This window comes from Polistes fuscatus, unplaced genomic scaffold (genome assembly GCF_010416935.1).
Source record: "Polistes fuscatus isolate 324 unplaced genomic scaffold, CU_Pfus_HIC Scaffold9, whole genome shotgun sequence".
NCBI lineage: Eukaryota > Metazoa > Arthropoda > Insecta > Hymenoptera > Vespidae > Polistes > Polistes fuscatus.
The window spans coordinates 5,715,999-5,732,744 of NW_025113173.1; the positions used below are offsets into that span (position 1 = coordinate 5,715,999).

The following is a 16,746-nucleotide window of genomic DNA, read 5'->3' on the forward strand; positions in this document are numbered from 1 at the left end:
GCGCTTAACGCGACCGAATTTTTTCCACCATCTCGGTCAGATATTCTCTTTTTATTATTTTTACAAGAAAAAAGATCGCCGATATCGTTTAACGAACTCCGACATCGAAGTTAACATAAGAGTCGAGGAGAAATTAGCGGTTGTGTTGGCTAACAAGAAGGATCGATACAATGGCCAATGGAAGAGCGCGGACATTCTACTCGAACTATGTACATACGTATTCTATCTATACATATATATATAATATATATTTATATATATATGTATTTGTCATGCTAGACAATGGTAAAATCGATAAAGTTTAGAGAAAGTCAATTACATTTCGTCGTTATTATCGTAACTTCCAAGAGAATCGGTGTCAACGAACGATTAACAATTTTAACATTTTTTTTCTCCAATCAAATTTTTCCCAATAAGAGAGACAGCTCGAATAATCTCATCAATTCTCGACTACGTAATTTCAAACTAAACCGTCGATTAATTATTTTCTTTAGAAAATTCAACGGTTCGGACGATGAATAATGCAAAATTAATTTTTATCTTGGAAGGAAGATTACTTTGAATAGGAAAATAGCATTTAATTTTGTTTTTTCCTTTTTTTTCCTCGGAGATGCTCGCAACGACCGCTATCAACCCTTAAAACGTGGGTTAGAAGATACTTCTTGGTGCGGTTGGGTGTAATAATTTTACGTAAGCAGGAAGAGCATCGACGCGAGTAACTTAGACGACGCTTTTCTCCCTCGAGAATGGACGTCGTCCTCTTCGTCCTCTTCGTCCTGGTCGTCATTGTCGTCGTAGAAGCACCCTTCATCGCCACCCAACCCCCAACCCCCTGTTCAACTTGGCTGCGCTTCGTCGGCTGGAAAATTTGAGATTCGTATTCCGCTTTGCCGGATCGTCGACGAGTAAAACTACTTTGTTATCTTGTTCATTAAACTCTCTCTCTCTCTTTCTTACTCTTATATTTTATTTTGTTATCAGTTTTAAACTCGACTCGTTCTTAACAATTGGCGAAACTAAAAATAGAATACACCTGGTATAGAAACGTTTTCTAAACGTCGTCTTTCATAGTTTTCACCCCGTTTATTTAATGAATAATAAACTGAGAGAGATCAATTGAAAGATAAAAATGTAAAAGGGAAAAGTTAATTAAACGTTACGCAGATATATAACATAGGTCGTAAATATTCTAATTTAAAAATGAAACGCTTCGTCACGCACGCTTAGAATTAACTTTTAATAGAAATGAAGTTTCTAATAGAATTAGCGATGCAAATAAGTGTTATATTGGTATTCCTCAAAGGTGAGCATAGGTACCTTCGAATACTCAAAGGCATTGAAGGCGCTATTGGTAGGGGGTTGATCGGGGGAAGTATATTTCTCCTTGTATACGACTGTCATATCCTCCCTCGAGAACGAACGAAGTGTTTTGACGTGTCGTTGTCAAAAAGGGGCTCTGCGAAGGACGAGAAACTAAGGTAGAGGTTAGGCTTTGCGGCTAAAGCTATGCGTTACGTTCTCTTCACGCAGATTAGTCGACGCAAATCTCGAGCACCCAGGGGAACTACCGTGCTTAAAGTACGTTTCTCCGCTGCTCACCTTACAGGGGTTCTCATGCCTTTTCGTCACCTTTCCTCTCTAACCTTTATCGATCCGACTAAATTCTATTTGTAATCTTACCTCTCGTTGTTGCAATTTATTTCTACCAATAAAATTGTCGAATTTTTCTTTGTTACAGGTGTCACGGGCACGATTAGAAGAACGGACAGCAACGATCGTTTCGGTCAGTAAGCAAAAAAGTATTTCAAAGCTTTATGTTCCAATCCAAATTCTTCTCCAGAAAATAGTTCAGTTGCTTAACGTCCAACGTTTAAAATCTATCGCATTATCGATATGTGTTTGCTGGAAAGCTTTCGAGACGACATTGTTTTCTTATCGTCTGTGTTTTTACGTGTGTATCGGAGTAACAAAGAGACGAGGGGGACAAAAATGTAGAGATAGAAGGAAAGAAGAAAAAGGCGTCGAGTAGACGGCTCTCGAGCGTATTTTTCTCGAGCAAACACACATCTTCGCCTTAAGCTCGCGCATAAAAAAAGAATGAAAGACAAGGAGGAAGAAGAAGAGGAGGAGGAAGAGGCGTGGGAAGGATGAAAGGCAAAGAGCGTATAATCGATTTATGATAGTCGAGCCTTCGTGAATCGAGACGCGACATCGAGCTTGCACTTTTCTTTTAAGCCAAACTCGAGAGGCCCCGTCCCCATCCTTATCTCTCGGCGGACAACGCTCCGGATTTCTCGATCGTGCCGATAAATCTTTCCACCCGAGTCTTTGTCTTCGTCTTCCTCTTTGTTTTTTTACCTTCCACGTGATTTTCACCTGACTATCAGCGCATCCATCTTTCTCTCCCTTTTTTCTTTCTTCTTTTCTTTGACACAAAAATTTATCACTTTCAAGCAAAAATACTTTTTCTTTTTTCTCTCCGATAAAAATTTCATCTGCAAATAATAATACGAGTCATTAGAAAATCATTCGTTTAACGAAGTAGTCGAGTAGTAATTGGCAATACTGGTCGGACGCGTCTATAAATAAGATACGATTAATTTACGATACATTATACGTAACCAAAGACTAAAACTAGGATCCACCATCCTAATTATAACTACTCCGTTTAGCATGACATTTCGATAGGAAAAGCCTATCCTCTCTCTCTCTCTCTCTCTCTCTTTTAGCCTAAGTCCTCGTAATTTCGTCTCGAGTTTTCATCAACCGAGTCTCTCACAAATTAGGAACCGGATCCCTACTAAAGACACTTTTTGCTCGAAAAGCTAGAACGTGCCGATGAGACTCGAGGTCGGAAGAGACACGCCGAGTGAGAAACTACCTTTATTTCAATCCTTCTGTCTCTCTTTCTCTCTCACATTCGAGAGAGTCGTTGTCGAGCGATTTCTTTGACCGCGATCTTACTCGCAGAAATCTTAATGACTAGCAACCAGAAAGGTCCCTTGCTCCGAGCGAGAAAGAGAGAAAAGCTGGACGCGATATCTCGTATATCGTCGGGAAACACATTATCCACGCGCGCTACGTTACGTTAATACCTCGATAATTCATTCTAAATCCAGCAGATGAAGTGGCCGGTCTCCTCCTCGTGCCTGCCCGTAAAGCATTCTGAGAAACGACCAGCCGATGCGATGCCGGCACGGTCACTTTGATGCGACTGCATCGTTGCACTTCTCTTCACAAGGAAGTGCATTCTTTTTACTATTTATCCATCTGTCTATCTTTAATATTTCATTCATCAATTATTTTCAAATATTTTCATTCCATTTCTCTCTTTCTTTCTTTCTTTCCTTCTTTCTTTCTTTCCTCGTCTCGCATTCTCTTCGATATATTATTTTCATAATTCGTACGATTTATTTCTATCTCTCTTCTTTTCTCTCCTTCTCATTCCAAAATAAAATTAAACATTCCATTCTCTCTTTATCTCCTTTTCTTTCTATTATATTTCATTCTTTAATAAACTCGAGAATATTATATCACCATTTATTTCTATCTCTCTCTCTCTCTCTGGTATTTAAATTATTTTTATTTGTTTGGAAATGTTGCAATTGGGAGATAATTGCAATTAGTCCGATACTCCTCTCTGGTCTCTCATTCATCTTCTTTCCCAAGACGCGATGTCTCTTGGTGCTTTTGTCGATCCCTTTTTCTATCGCGCTATTTAGTTTGTTACTCGACTGCACGCTCGAGAGAAGAAACAACGTCTCTCTTCCTCTCTCACGATGAAACGGAGAGACCCGCGAACGAACGCACACGACGCGTGGCACGCGTCGTTGCTTTCCTTCCTCGTTTCTTCCTCTCGGTAACTACTTACCTTCTTGTTTGTTTTCCCGTTGCTTTATTTCCTTCCAACTTACACCCACGCGTTTCTCTCTCCTGGAGATACACACGCGCGCATAACAAAGAACTCATTCAAGTACCGTGAGTCGTTTCTATGCTTTTCCTACGACCAATTTCAAAAGGAACTTATTTTTATTTCCTCTTTTCCTCTCCGCAATTTTGTAATTCTTAAATGAGAACGAATTCTACCGAATCGAGGAAAATTCATCTCGCTAATCCCGAAACGTATGACTTGCTTTTTTATTCAAACGCTAATCGAATTAATACCCCGGCGTTCCCGAGAAATGCAAATCCCGATGAAATTGCTAGCGAAATGAACAATCAACTTTGGTAGTATCGTTCGCGTAATTACAATTCTCTCAAGTATTGCGTGAAATAAATTTCATCGCATCTATTGGGTTGGCAACTGAGCGAGTACGGATTTTTTTGGACTTTACCATACTCGGGTAAAGTAACCACGAGTGCACTTAGTTGCCAAGCCAATAATTAAGAATTATTTCTTGATTTTGCTCGTTAGCACGGGCTCGCTAATATTTTATCGTTAAACTTAAGATACAATTTGCATGAGAGAACGAGAAGGGAAGGATTTTTCCGTAGACAGCTTTGACTACGGCACATGTTAGATTTATGTAGCGAAACGGATCGTAGAACACGCTTAAACACGATGTACTCTGTGTATCCTGTTCTCTGCTAAAGTTTAAACTCCGAGAGCGAAATTAGCTCTTTCTCTTTCTTCCTTTTTTCTTTTTTTTCAGAATTTTTTGAACAATCTTTTTCTTACTCTCTTCGTCGACTGTTACGATCTTTATTCTCTCGCGACAACAAGCAGCTACTCTATTTTCTAAAACAAGTGGACATCGTTAAAGTTCGTTAAATAGACGACGAAGAAGCGGAAGCAGAAGTCACCCACCTACTCTGATTACGCTTTCGTCCATGCTAGAATATTCAAAGACGTTCTAAGAAATTATTCATTTATTATGTTACGCTAAGAGAGAGAATATTATAGTCCCTTTTCTTAAAGAGAGAAGATAACATTTAACAATTTACGCGAAATTCCTCTCTAGGAGAATTCGATGAAAATACTTAGAAAATATTTTTCCTAGAAACATACTTCGTGTCACGTTTAACGCTAAATGTTTGATATGTTGGAAAGGCAACGACGTGTATCGTTTCTAAACATACGATATTTATCTAACAATAAGTCTTCGCAAATTCGTGACAAACCAATCGTAACTTTGCTCAGGAATGCGAATACTAATCTCGAATAACTAAAACTCTCGCTTGCTCGACACAGCGGGGACGCGAATTTTTCGTAATGTGCCAAAATTCGTAGACCAAGAGAGAAGAGGAAAAAAAAAAGAAACAGAGTATCCTTAGAAACGATAACTTTAAATCATCATCGTCGCAATATTATAAATTCATTTGCACGGTATCGTCGATGTCAAAAAGATGAACGCGCGAATCGTCGAGACGAGATCGTTTTATAAATCACGTTTATGCGATAATCAGAAGAAAATAATATATCATTCTATGGAAATATTTCTATACGGAATCGAACGTACGTGTTTAGTTCGACAAACATATCGGACAAACGACCCGATTATATACTTCCGACTATTCTTGGCCGCGGTTCACAGAAATCGCGAGAATCGTTTGCTACGATCGCGCCTAAATCCGTTCTATCCGTTGAAAATCGTCTTGAAAGTAGGTCGGCAGTTAAGAGCTCGATCGCAAACCCACAGGATGCGCAGGTGTACGGAAGAAAATTCTACCTTTCAACGAACCAATAAACTACCTTCGGAGCTTTCCTTACTTTTTTTTTTTACTCTCTCTCTTTATCGGAGACTTTATCGGAAAAGTACGAGGGGAGTATAAAATAAATAAATAAATCTTACAAGGGAAATAGAAAAATATGTAATAAATAAGGAGTTTAAAGAGATATTAGAACCGTAATAAGAAACATTTGAAAGGTCTTTCGTAAAAGATGAATTATATGTGACGAGGTTTAAATAGATTTAACCAAAGGGGCATCGCAAAGCAACGCGTGCGGGGTGGTCCTGTTTAAAAGGCTCAACTCAAAGGAGAACCACTCTCTCTCTCTCTCTTTCTCTTTGCCGATTTCTGGCGAGCGTTTGTCGTATAACACGCAAAGCTCGTCTTCTCGATTTTTCTAGTCGACTTCCGAGTTTCTCTAGAAGCTCATCGTTATCGTTATTCTAACAACACTCGACGACATCGTGAAAGGGAATGAAGATCGACGAGCCAACGTCGCGCTTTGACGTTCCCCGCTATGCCAATTACCGACGTCTCGGATTTTTACATTTTTTTGTTCTTTCGACATTTCTTTCAAAGACAATGATCCGTTATTTTGAAATTAATCCTCGACGATTTTGGAATATTCGTTAAATTATAAAAAAATGTAAATATCAAACTATCGCGTGCACGCATACGCAAACGCGAATTGGAGATAGAAGAAGAGTACGAGGACTCCCATCATCTGGCGACGACTCCCTCGAGAGCAATTCTACCACGGAATGTCCTTCCCATATCGTAGTCCTGTGCGTGCACTGATACATTCAATCGCAGTGGTTCTCATAACGATTTTTACGAAGAAAATACTTCCTTCCCGATAAATAGTCCGTCGCAACCGTTTATCCGAGGATTTTGATTTTAATTTTGATCGTCGCAGCTCATCATTTTCTAACTTCATAGCTTCTATCCATCGAATAGTAGTAGTAGTAGTAGTAGTGGTGGTGGTTCACTCAACTCGTTATTAGTTTACACCTGCGACAGAAGTTTAGCCTAGTTAGGAAATGAAATTAAAAGCGATAAACCGATATTGACGAGCTTCCGATACCTTGCTAAGAGAAAACTTTACCTTCCCTGGCTTAATACGCGGCGTACTATTTACCTATCGTCATAATTACACTTTGGATACTTTCAATTCTTAATCGTGTTTATTAAAAAGTCTTTTGTAATGACTTTATTTATTATAGTCAAAATAAATAACGTTAATATCGGAGACCAAAATTTAGAGTTAAGGGTAAAACAAAAATGCAACATATTGGGAAAAAGGAGACGAAGGAGGAGGAAAATAGGAAGCTCTCGGTTCTCTTTACGAGTAGCTGCCAAACGGTATGCGAATTCCGCATTCGTCGCAGTGTCGGCAGCTGCAGTTGGAACGACCGATCGGTTAGGCCAGCCGTATCCGGGTCGTAATGCAACTACTACAACATTTCCATTTGTTTCGTTTACCGTCTTTTACCGAACAATCGACTTACGATTTGCATCGTTTAGAAAATTAATCGAACGTTGGAAGGATCTAAAAATGATCGATTATACGAAATAAGAGGAACGATTATTTGATAATTTTGTAACGCAAAGGTGTATCGAATCTAATACGTTTCTAATTCTTCACGTTCGAATGCGTAGAAATAAGAAAAGTGCCAATTCGAACTTGGCACGGGCTCGTACCGAAAGATTATCTTTAACCATCCGGCAGTTTACTTATTACACCCGAAATTCTAACGAAATCGCGAATTAATCGCAAAAGATGAACGTACAAGATACCGGACATATAGTAAATACATTTCTAAATATAACGAATCTGGCTCGAAAGGAAAACGAATTTAAATCTCGCGGAGATTCTCCAAGCTAGAGACCATCGATAAAAAGAAACAAAAAACAAAAATAATCAAATGTTTCCTTTTCCCATGCTCCCCGGAGAAATAAATCGGCTGAATTATATGATTTTCGTTGAGGGGGAGACAAAGTTTCAGTTTCTTTTGGAAATAGCGTTGAAATGAATCTTGTCGGCTTATAGGAACTTTTCTCCGTTTACGTTTTCAACGTAATCGCTTGGATTTGTCGCCAAAGCGATATGCAAATCGATTGATCGAATGTGTGCGTACGATAAGAAGAACAGATCCTTTATTTTCTTTTACTTCTTTTTTTTTTTTTCTTTTTTATCCACGGGCATCGTAATATTTCTTTATCCGTTTTTATAATACCAAACATATCTATATACATATATCAAACTTACTTTTCGTTTTCGATTGAAAATGAAATGGGATAAATATAAAATTGTGTCGGTTCTTAAAAAAATCATTTCTCTCTAGGAACAACATTACTGTCTTCGTCCCTTTCCTTCTGAAAGTATCGAATTTCGATATTCGGTGACGTCGGTTCTTTAGTTGGTTTTGCAGATGCATTAAAAGCGAGCAGGTGGTTTTAACAACGTCAGTCTGCAACCCTCTCTACCACTACATTCTCGTTCTCCCCTTGTACTCTTTGGAAGCAGCACCCTCTTTTACATCCTGACTAACTCACCAGTAGAACTAGCCTGACCTCTCGAGACTTAACGTACTTTCTACGAATATCGCCTACGCGTAACAACACTCTGGAAGAACTTGCCGAGTATCGGCTTTCGATTACAAACCGACCAGAAGAAGAAGGAAGAAGGAGAAGGAAAAAGGAAGGGAACTAGGAAGGGCTGATGCCACTGAGTGTTGCTACTGCTCGTTACGTTAACCCAATGTTGTTACAATCTACGAAAGAGTAAGAGAAAGGGAAAGAAAAAGATGAGGCTAAAATACAAGGGATGAACGAAAACAACCTCTTTTCGAACACGCGGACTACGCTAACCTTTTATTTTTTTTTACCTACCTTTCTTTTCAACCCCTCGGCGTGCCTATCAATAAAATTTGCATTTAAAATGATATAGAAGTAAGCGCGAGCCCATGTATTCGAAGAAAGTTCAACGATACCCAACATTATCATTTCATTTTTACGATAGGAATAAATTATCCAAATTTTCGATGTATGCAACTTTTGAACAAGTTATTTCTATGAAAAACTAATCGCATTTAGGTGATATTCTGGACATTATTTATTATCGGTTTTATCCTCCTACCTGGCTGCACGTCAAAGTGTGTGCTAAAAATAACGCTTCAACGTATTCTCGATATTATCAGATTTGCGATGAAAGAAAGTCGGAAATAAATTCTACCGGTAAAAATTCGCGGATTTTACATTCATACTTTCATACCGGATGATATCGAACGTACAAAATATTGACTTTTATAAATCTCGGATTACTTTTATCTCTCTCTCTCTCTCTTCCTATACTCGGTTCATCCTTAACGTTATCTCGGGCGTTAGCCGAGCACAATTTATGCTACTCTTTCCGATAATCTTACGAAATATTTCCGCATTCTTCTTCGAGTATCCTTACGTTGGAGAATCGTTAAACGAATCTCCTAACGAGATTTTCTGCATTCTCCTCCTCTAAATCATCGGCCATTTCCATAATCTCGAGCTCGAGACAAATTTCCATTCGTTGATTTACGGTCGTTGCAATTATTTTCTATTGATTTGTATGATATTCAATAACACGATGTACGAAATATTTGATAGACCGTAAAAGAAGAGACGAATACAATTGAATTCGACTTATCGATAGAAAAATATTAATAATAAATAAATCGAACTGAATATACAACGGTTTCTATACGCATATTACAAAATTAATCGGATTACGATAGAAAAAGGAATACTAATTGAAATATACGATCTGGATCTGTATCATCGAGATGCATTGAATAAATTAAAAAATCCATACAATCGAAATGCATCTCTCTTTCTCTCTCTTTCTCTCTCTCTCAGCGAGCAAACACGAAAATACGTGAAAAAGAGGAAAAAATGGAAAGGAAAAGAGAGAAAAGGAAATGGAGGACGAGTTGAATGGAAATCGAGTGCATTATTTATTCAAACCAAACGTGGGACTGGTTCGTTACCATCACGACGCTTTTACTTAATTAACTGGCACCAGGTGTTGGTAACAATCGCTACCTCTACTTTGCAATCTTTTCTCTCTCTCTTTCTCTCTCTTTTATCTATCCTTCTTTATTTCTTTTCTCTTCGTTTTTCCATTTCGCCGTTTCGCACAGAAGACCACCCGAGTTCTCGTTCATTTTTGCTTCCTAGCGTGGAACTAGTACCACCAACCACCATGGTCTATGCATTTTCGTTCTTATGGATGGTAACAAGTAAGCGAGTGTGCCTATGAATGAAACTCGCGAGTCGTTACGCTTTCGGTCCTCCTCCCCCCCACTCCCCCCACCCTCTTCTCTTCTCTATGCCCCGGAGTCATTCTAAATGAGAGCAAACGCAAGAGCATACACGTATGAACCGCGAAAAGGAGGCAAACACGAACCGCTGGGATGGTTTCTTCTTCGCGTGAAAAGAACACGGTTGGCTTGGATGACTCGTACGCGCGTGTTCATCTTACACATCTTTTATGTGTGTTTGTACACATATGCGGGGGATAGAAAAAAGTGCTTTGAAGCGTGCAAAGCTAAAGATGAGGTATAGGAAGATAGAGATAAACGTAGCCATCTCTCGTGCTAATCGAAAATTCAATCCGTCTTTCCTTGCTCCAGGCAAGAAACTTCCAATCTCTTTTTCTTTTTCAACCAAGAGACCAAATTTAGATTTACATGTGAAACTCCATTCTCTTTCAAAATGTTATTTTCACTTTGATAGGATACGCGTGTGTGTGCGCGTGTTTGCGTGGCCGAAAAATTCTACCGTTGTATTGTTCTTTTTAAATTTGACCGGCATAAAATTTCTATAGGGGGTCATTCGGAAGAAACTTTGCAAGTGTATAATAAAAAAATTGGAATAGTCATCGCGATACATTTATCTGTTCGATTTGATAGATTTTACGATAGCGCGGATATAAAATTCTTCTTGCAAGAAGGAGAACGTTTGTTTTTAAATATCGCCATTAAATTTCTACAAGGAAATAAATTGGCGTTCGAGATCGATACGGATTGAGAGGGAGAGAGGGAAAGAGAAATAAAAGAAAGAAGAAAAGAAAGGGTCTTTGTAAAGGATCGTTTGAATAGGCTGGACATTGTAAGGACATCTTAAGGTACGTTTCGCTGATAAAAGAAATTAGCATTTTAATAGTCCCATTGGTTGGGAGGGTGTCGAGTATTATTATCGAAGCCACTTAATAAACACAATCTGTAAAAAGCCTGCACTCGCATTATTTTTCTCTTTTATTTTTCGCAGGTTAGTTCGATATTATTCCGGTGCTAACGAGTCCCCCATAAAAATTCATATCTTCGTTCGTCGTTAAGTTCCACCGTGCGCGAAGAAGGTATTAAACGTTTTGCGCACGATTTTACGATTCTCATAATCCCTTTCAAATTGGGTCTACGGATTTTCTATTGGCTTTTTCTTTTTCTACTTTTCACGATCTAATAAAAGAAAAGTTCCGACGCGAGCACACGAGCGCGCGTATAAAACAAAAATTATGTTCCACGGAACAATAAAATGTCTACACAAAAGAAAGCATTGTTCGTTGTTGAAAAATGTGATTTATTATGTCGAGGATGGGAGATTGTAAGTTCGTAATCATTAAATTTCTGCAGTAATACCTTTGACGCATGCGGGTACTCGAGCGGGTGCAAGAGACATGCGCATTACCAACCTTCCACTTTGGCAAATAAAAAATTCCGCGGATGAACGGCTTACGAATGTAGGTCAATGGGTTGGTCAACAATCCTGAGGCAACAAAGTGTCTTTGCACTGCTAACATCGCGTCAACTTTTGACGATCCCAAAATTTCATATCTCTCGATAGCAAGTTTATATCTTTTATCGACTTTCCAACTAATTGACACGAGTATCGTATAGAAATTTATATTTTCTTTACGTCAATCCCCCGAACGATCAAATTTATTTACGTAAAATATTCGACTAATTTTTCCTTTTTGTCTTTTTTTTCCAACTTTAAACTTTTCATTCGGACAGGTCGGAAAACATTATTGAGAATGATCGATATTATTGAACGACGAAAATCATTTCCACGAAATTAAGCGAATACGCAGAGCCAAATGCGTGTACGTGTTCATATATATGTTTATTGATGAGTCCACTTGGTATCTTCGACAGGTGACAGACAGCAAGGAACGACAAACTGTGTGCAACGAGCATAAACGTTACGACTCGTATCGCGAATCCATTCAACGTATTTGCGTCTGTGTGTTCATGCGTGTGCGCGTACTATGCATCAAGCTGCAAGCTGTGAAACGTTGCATAAATATCGGGCCGTTCGACTACGACGCGTTTCCGCCTCTTCCTGCGAGAGATTTAGAACCCTAATGCAAAATCCACCTACGACGTATTTCCCAGTCTGTGTTTTCCCTGTATTTATAAATGAAAAAGGAAAAAAACGTTTGAAGTTACGAGAAGAAGAACAAACAAATCTAGATTTTATTGTAATATTTTCTGGTTATGAAAAATAAAATAAAAACGGTGCAAAAGGAATAGAGATAGAAGAATAGTCGTATAAATTGTCCGACGGATAGGTTGAAAAATATTCTTTCGGTTTGTCTGAAAAATAAAATGACGACTCGAGGACGATTAAAGCTGCGTACCATCGTTACTTGCTACCGTCGATTAAGTTTAATGGCCCGAGCAGTGTGCCGTATCGAGAGAGAGAACATCCAATATATCAGAAAGCCAGAGGATTTCCAGACGAACTCGCATTGGCAACGGATAAATATCTTCAACGATTCCCCTTATTCTTCTCGTTCTATCCTTGATTTTAACGATGTAACATTCATTGTCTCCGCTGTGTCTACCGGAATTCATTTTAAACGCTAGAGAAAATCCTAGATGAAGATAATCGCGGAACAACAAATGTTGCTTAAAAATGATTCGAACGTTCGTAAAATAAACTCTCGAGGTGAACGAACTTGATATTGATTTTTGAGCGAGAACTAAAGAACTGATTTTCATGCTGCTGAGAAAAATAGTAAAGAAAAAATGGTTTTTTAGCCTTGGGCGGGAGAAGAAGAGGAGAAGAAGAGGAGAGACTCGACGACAGTCTGCCGGGTTCGTCGGTTCGTTTCTTTTTGTTTTGGAACAATTACAAGCGCGTAAACGCGTCCACCTCCTTCTACTTTTCTTCATTCTCCTCCTTTTGCTCGTCGTCGTCATTGAGTAAAAAAAGAAAAAAAGAAAAGAGGACGGGCTAGGACGAAAAAAAGCTTGAAAGCCCCGAAGGCTCGTCGCCCATCGTGCCGTTCTTAAAATATTCATTTTTACGTCCCACCTCGTGAAAACCCAAGTCTTTCTCGGTTGATGGAAGGAAGTGGATTTCTCGAGGGTCGTCAAACCAGTAGCGGTTTCCTTCTTATCGAACCTACGGTCCACGAGAAGAGAGATTCTTCTCGTTGTTGTGTCTTGGCTGCATACAAAGGACCAAAATATAGTCTAAGAAGAATGAGTACCACTTGGGCTTGATTTTATCCGATATAAGGATCGTTAAATCAATGATTACCTAGTGAAACGTTATTGGTATATGAAACGCACACCCATGGACGACGATAAAAATATAGCGAAATAATTTGAGCACCACTGAAAAAGGTAACGCACCTGCGTGCATCCAAAAGTCTAACCGTACCCTTATTTTTGGACGTTGGAAGAGAGCGTAGGGAAACATAGGGTAAAGAGGGGGTGGTCACGTTCCTGGTTCACCAATAGCGAACAAATAAGCAAGGAAAGTTCGAAAGGGACCTCCTGTCGAAAAGATATCGGGAGGGATATCGAGTCTTTGTTCGACATCACAAACAAGCCACCCTTCCTATTTCCTATCACCTTAGGCTATCACTTAGGGCGTATGCTTCTATCCACGTTATTTACACAGTAGGATCAGCTGCATCTATCTATTTCTCTTTCTTTCGTACTTTCTTTTCTTTTTCTTTTTTTTTTAAAATCCAATTTGCGTTCCTCCATTGTCATGTCCAACGGCAAATATTTAAACGCACCTGCCTCGAAACGATCTCTCAATCGATTTCTAATTCGATTTCGATTCGAATTTCTTTCATTAAATCGCGCGCATATATATATACTTTGGATTTATCGCATCGAGAAAATGATTTATCATTGACGTAAGTAATTACAGAACACTAAGATAAAAATAATCGATCGGAGCGCGTCTTCGTTTTACCATCCCACCTCCCTCCCCCCATAAAACTAAATTTATATTTCTCGTAAAAACGCAGTAATAATAAAATAAAAAAGATAAAACCCCCGTAGGTTGTTGCATGCGAAGGAAATCGGTGATGTGCAACGAGAAGAAAAAGTGTACACGAATTCTTCGCAACCCTGACACGAGAAAAACAAAGAGAGAGAGAGAGAAGAGGGTGACAAAGGTGCGAACTGAGGTAGATAAATCTAAGAATAAATCAGGCTCCGAGGGTGTACCTCACCCTCCCCGTTTCCCTCGTTTTTTCCCTCACTTTTTCTCATTCTCTCCTACAATGCGATCACCGTCGCCATTCTTCACCAAACAAATGGTCACTTGCCGTTTCCTATACGAGCCTTCGATTTGTCCATTTTATTTTTCTCTACTTCTTCTTTTCATCATCTTCCTACATTTTTTTTCTGTTTTTTCATACGATTAATATCGCGCAGTACAATATGTAATTTGTTTAATATACGAAAGGTAATATCATCTTAACTGTTCGTTAAAAAAGTTGTATAGAGTAAAAATTGCATCGGCAAACGTTTTAGTTTAGATCGTTAAAAGTAAAAGTGGCGCTTGTCGCCCGCAATCTTCTCGAAACTTTTCAAAAGGAAATGAATCTATTAAAGTCCGCGCGTTGTAACTATCGAAAATTGAAAAGGCTCGAAACTAAAACGTAAATCGAAACTCGTTTAATTGCACCATTCTTCTCCCTTTCTCTCTGTCTCTTTGACTACTCTATAAATCAGTCTAGAATGAATTCGAATAAAAACAATTTAACACCCTTTGACAATTACGATTCCATTGTTTTTCCATTTTATTAACTTGTATTTTGACAACAATAGTTTGTTTTATGCTCGCGTTAGTTTATCTCGGGGAAAAAAAAAGGTCGGTAAAGAAAAATATCTAGCAGGAAACAACCCCCTGGGTCTCGAAAAAATTTATCGAAGCTTCGTTGTTATCGTATCGGTGGCTGACGATAACCACCACTACTAGTAATACTACTACTACTACTACTACGCAACCGATTTATCCTTACGTATTGCTACGCGCATAGATTGATAGCAAATGCGCTTCTCTTTCTGTCTGTCTCTTCGTTGGAAGCGTTATCTCGAATAGCAGTGCAGCATTCGTAATTACGACGCGAGCCATAAATATCATCGTCGCTTAAATTTTCCTCAGTGCTATCCGCAAATTGGATTCCTCTATCTTTATATTTTATGGCGGAAAAGGAAGATGAGATTCTCTCTCCCCCTCCCCCTCTCTGCAATGGCATACACGATTTCCAAGACTTTATAAATAGATCCAGAATAGAGTAAGTATTGAATTGATCAATTAGCAAACCATCGAAGATATTTTTCTTATAAGAAAATATTTGCGTCGCGCCCGTGCAATATTTGTTATTCTTCTAAAAATGTTCCTCTCGAGCAATCAACATCTCGTTGCACTGCAATCGTCTTTGGAAAATCTCCAGAGAGAAATTTTTAACGTGCGTCTTTTTTTTACTCAACCATACGTCCGTAATATTCGTAATTCATTTCTCTCTTTCTCTTTCCGCAGTGTACTCGAAGAGGAATATCGTTAACATCCCTTTTCTTCATTTCCCTGAGACTTTATCATGCAACAAACATATCTGTATTTCCCCTCTTTGTAAAAGTTCGTTAACGAGGTACGCGATCATCATCACGGAGCATTGTTTCCTACTACGAGTCTCGAGATTAGCCAATGAAAAGCCTTCCACTCGAGCATCACTTCCCATTCGACGAGCCTGCTGCATATTCCTTCGAGAGAAACGCACTTGACACACGACTGGAGAAGACAAACAAAAATACCTCCTATATTTTCCTTATTTTTTTTTTCTTTTTTATTATTTACCTATTATCTTCTTCTACCTTATTTCTGCTTTAAGGTTTCCTACCAAAAAAAAATAATTGCACGATAATGCGGTTTATAAACGCATTCTATTAAACATTCGATCAATTTTACAAATTTGTATTCGATCATCGAGATGAATAAGATCAACGTTGAAAGACATTAAAATTTAATTAGTTTTCCTTGTCAAAGAGAAGGAGTGTGTGCGTGCGTGTATATACGCGTACACATACTCGAGACAACCTTTCAACGTCTTTTACTTCGACGCATTCACCCAACGAACATAAGTCTCCCTCGTTAATTTCCACTTCGTCCTTCTAAGCCTGACGTTGAATCGTAATTATAGTAATTTATGTACGAAATTGCTATCTTCTCGGAGAATCTTCTATGAGATGGAATGAAGTAGAGAGAGAGAGAGAGAGAGGGAAAGAGAAACAGACAGAGCACAATGAATATCAATCAGAGCATGAATTACGAGCCAGTAGTAGCTAGTTGCTCAAATATTCTACAAAGGAACGTTCTCGATCTCGAGAACGATTAAATGCTTATAACGAGGGCGTTAAGTAGCCTAACTCGATCGTTATTCGATTAATTACCGAACATAACTACTACTCGCGATCTTAATTCGCTGTAAAACGTTTTCTTTCCAGTTCCAATCGATATTTTCCAAATATCAACATTGCGATAATAAATTACACGATATATTACACGATAATCGAATATAATTTATTGTTTATTATATACTAGATCGCGTATTTAATTCTATAAAATTCTTCATTAAACTCTGAACTGGCGATTAATCAAAGTCGATCATCGTATTAATTCGGTTTAATTAAAATTGATAGACGACTCGTACGATAAACCGAATGGGATCGAATTTCTTCGAAAAGTTCGAAGAAATTTCGAAGAATGTTGGAGGATTGAAAAAAGTAAACT

General features: G+C 38.5%; 1 protein-coding gene across 7 annotated transcripts in view; it reads left to right on the forward strand.

The window, feature by feature from the left end:
• LOC122525358 (stress-activated protein kinase JNK) overlaps positions 1-16,746 on the forward strand; it is a 103,182-nt gene that overhangs the window by 71,273 nt on the left and 15,163 nt on the right. For 6 of the 7 annotated variants that reach the window (XM_043648095.1, XM_043648099.1, XM_043648101.1 and 3 more), the window contains one exon: positions 1,739-1,783. The exons of the other annotated variant lie outside the window; for it this stretch is intronic. The gene's annotated coding sequence lies outside the window, so the exon portion shown is untranslated. The remainder of the gene's footprint in view (positions 1-1,738; positions 1,784-16,746) is intronic. 7 annotated transcript variants of the gene reach the window in all.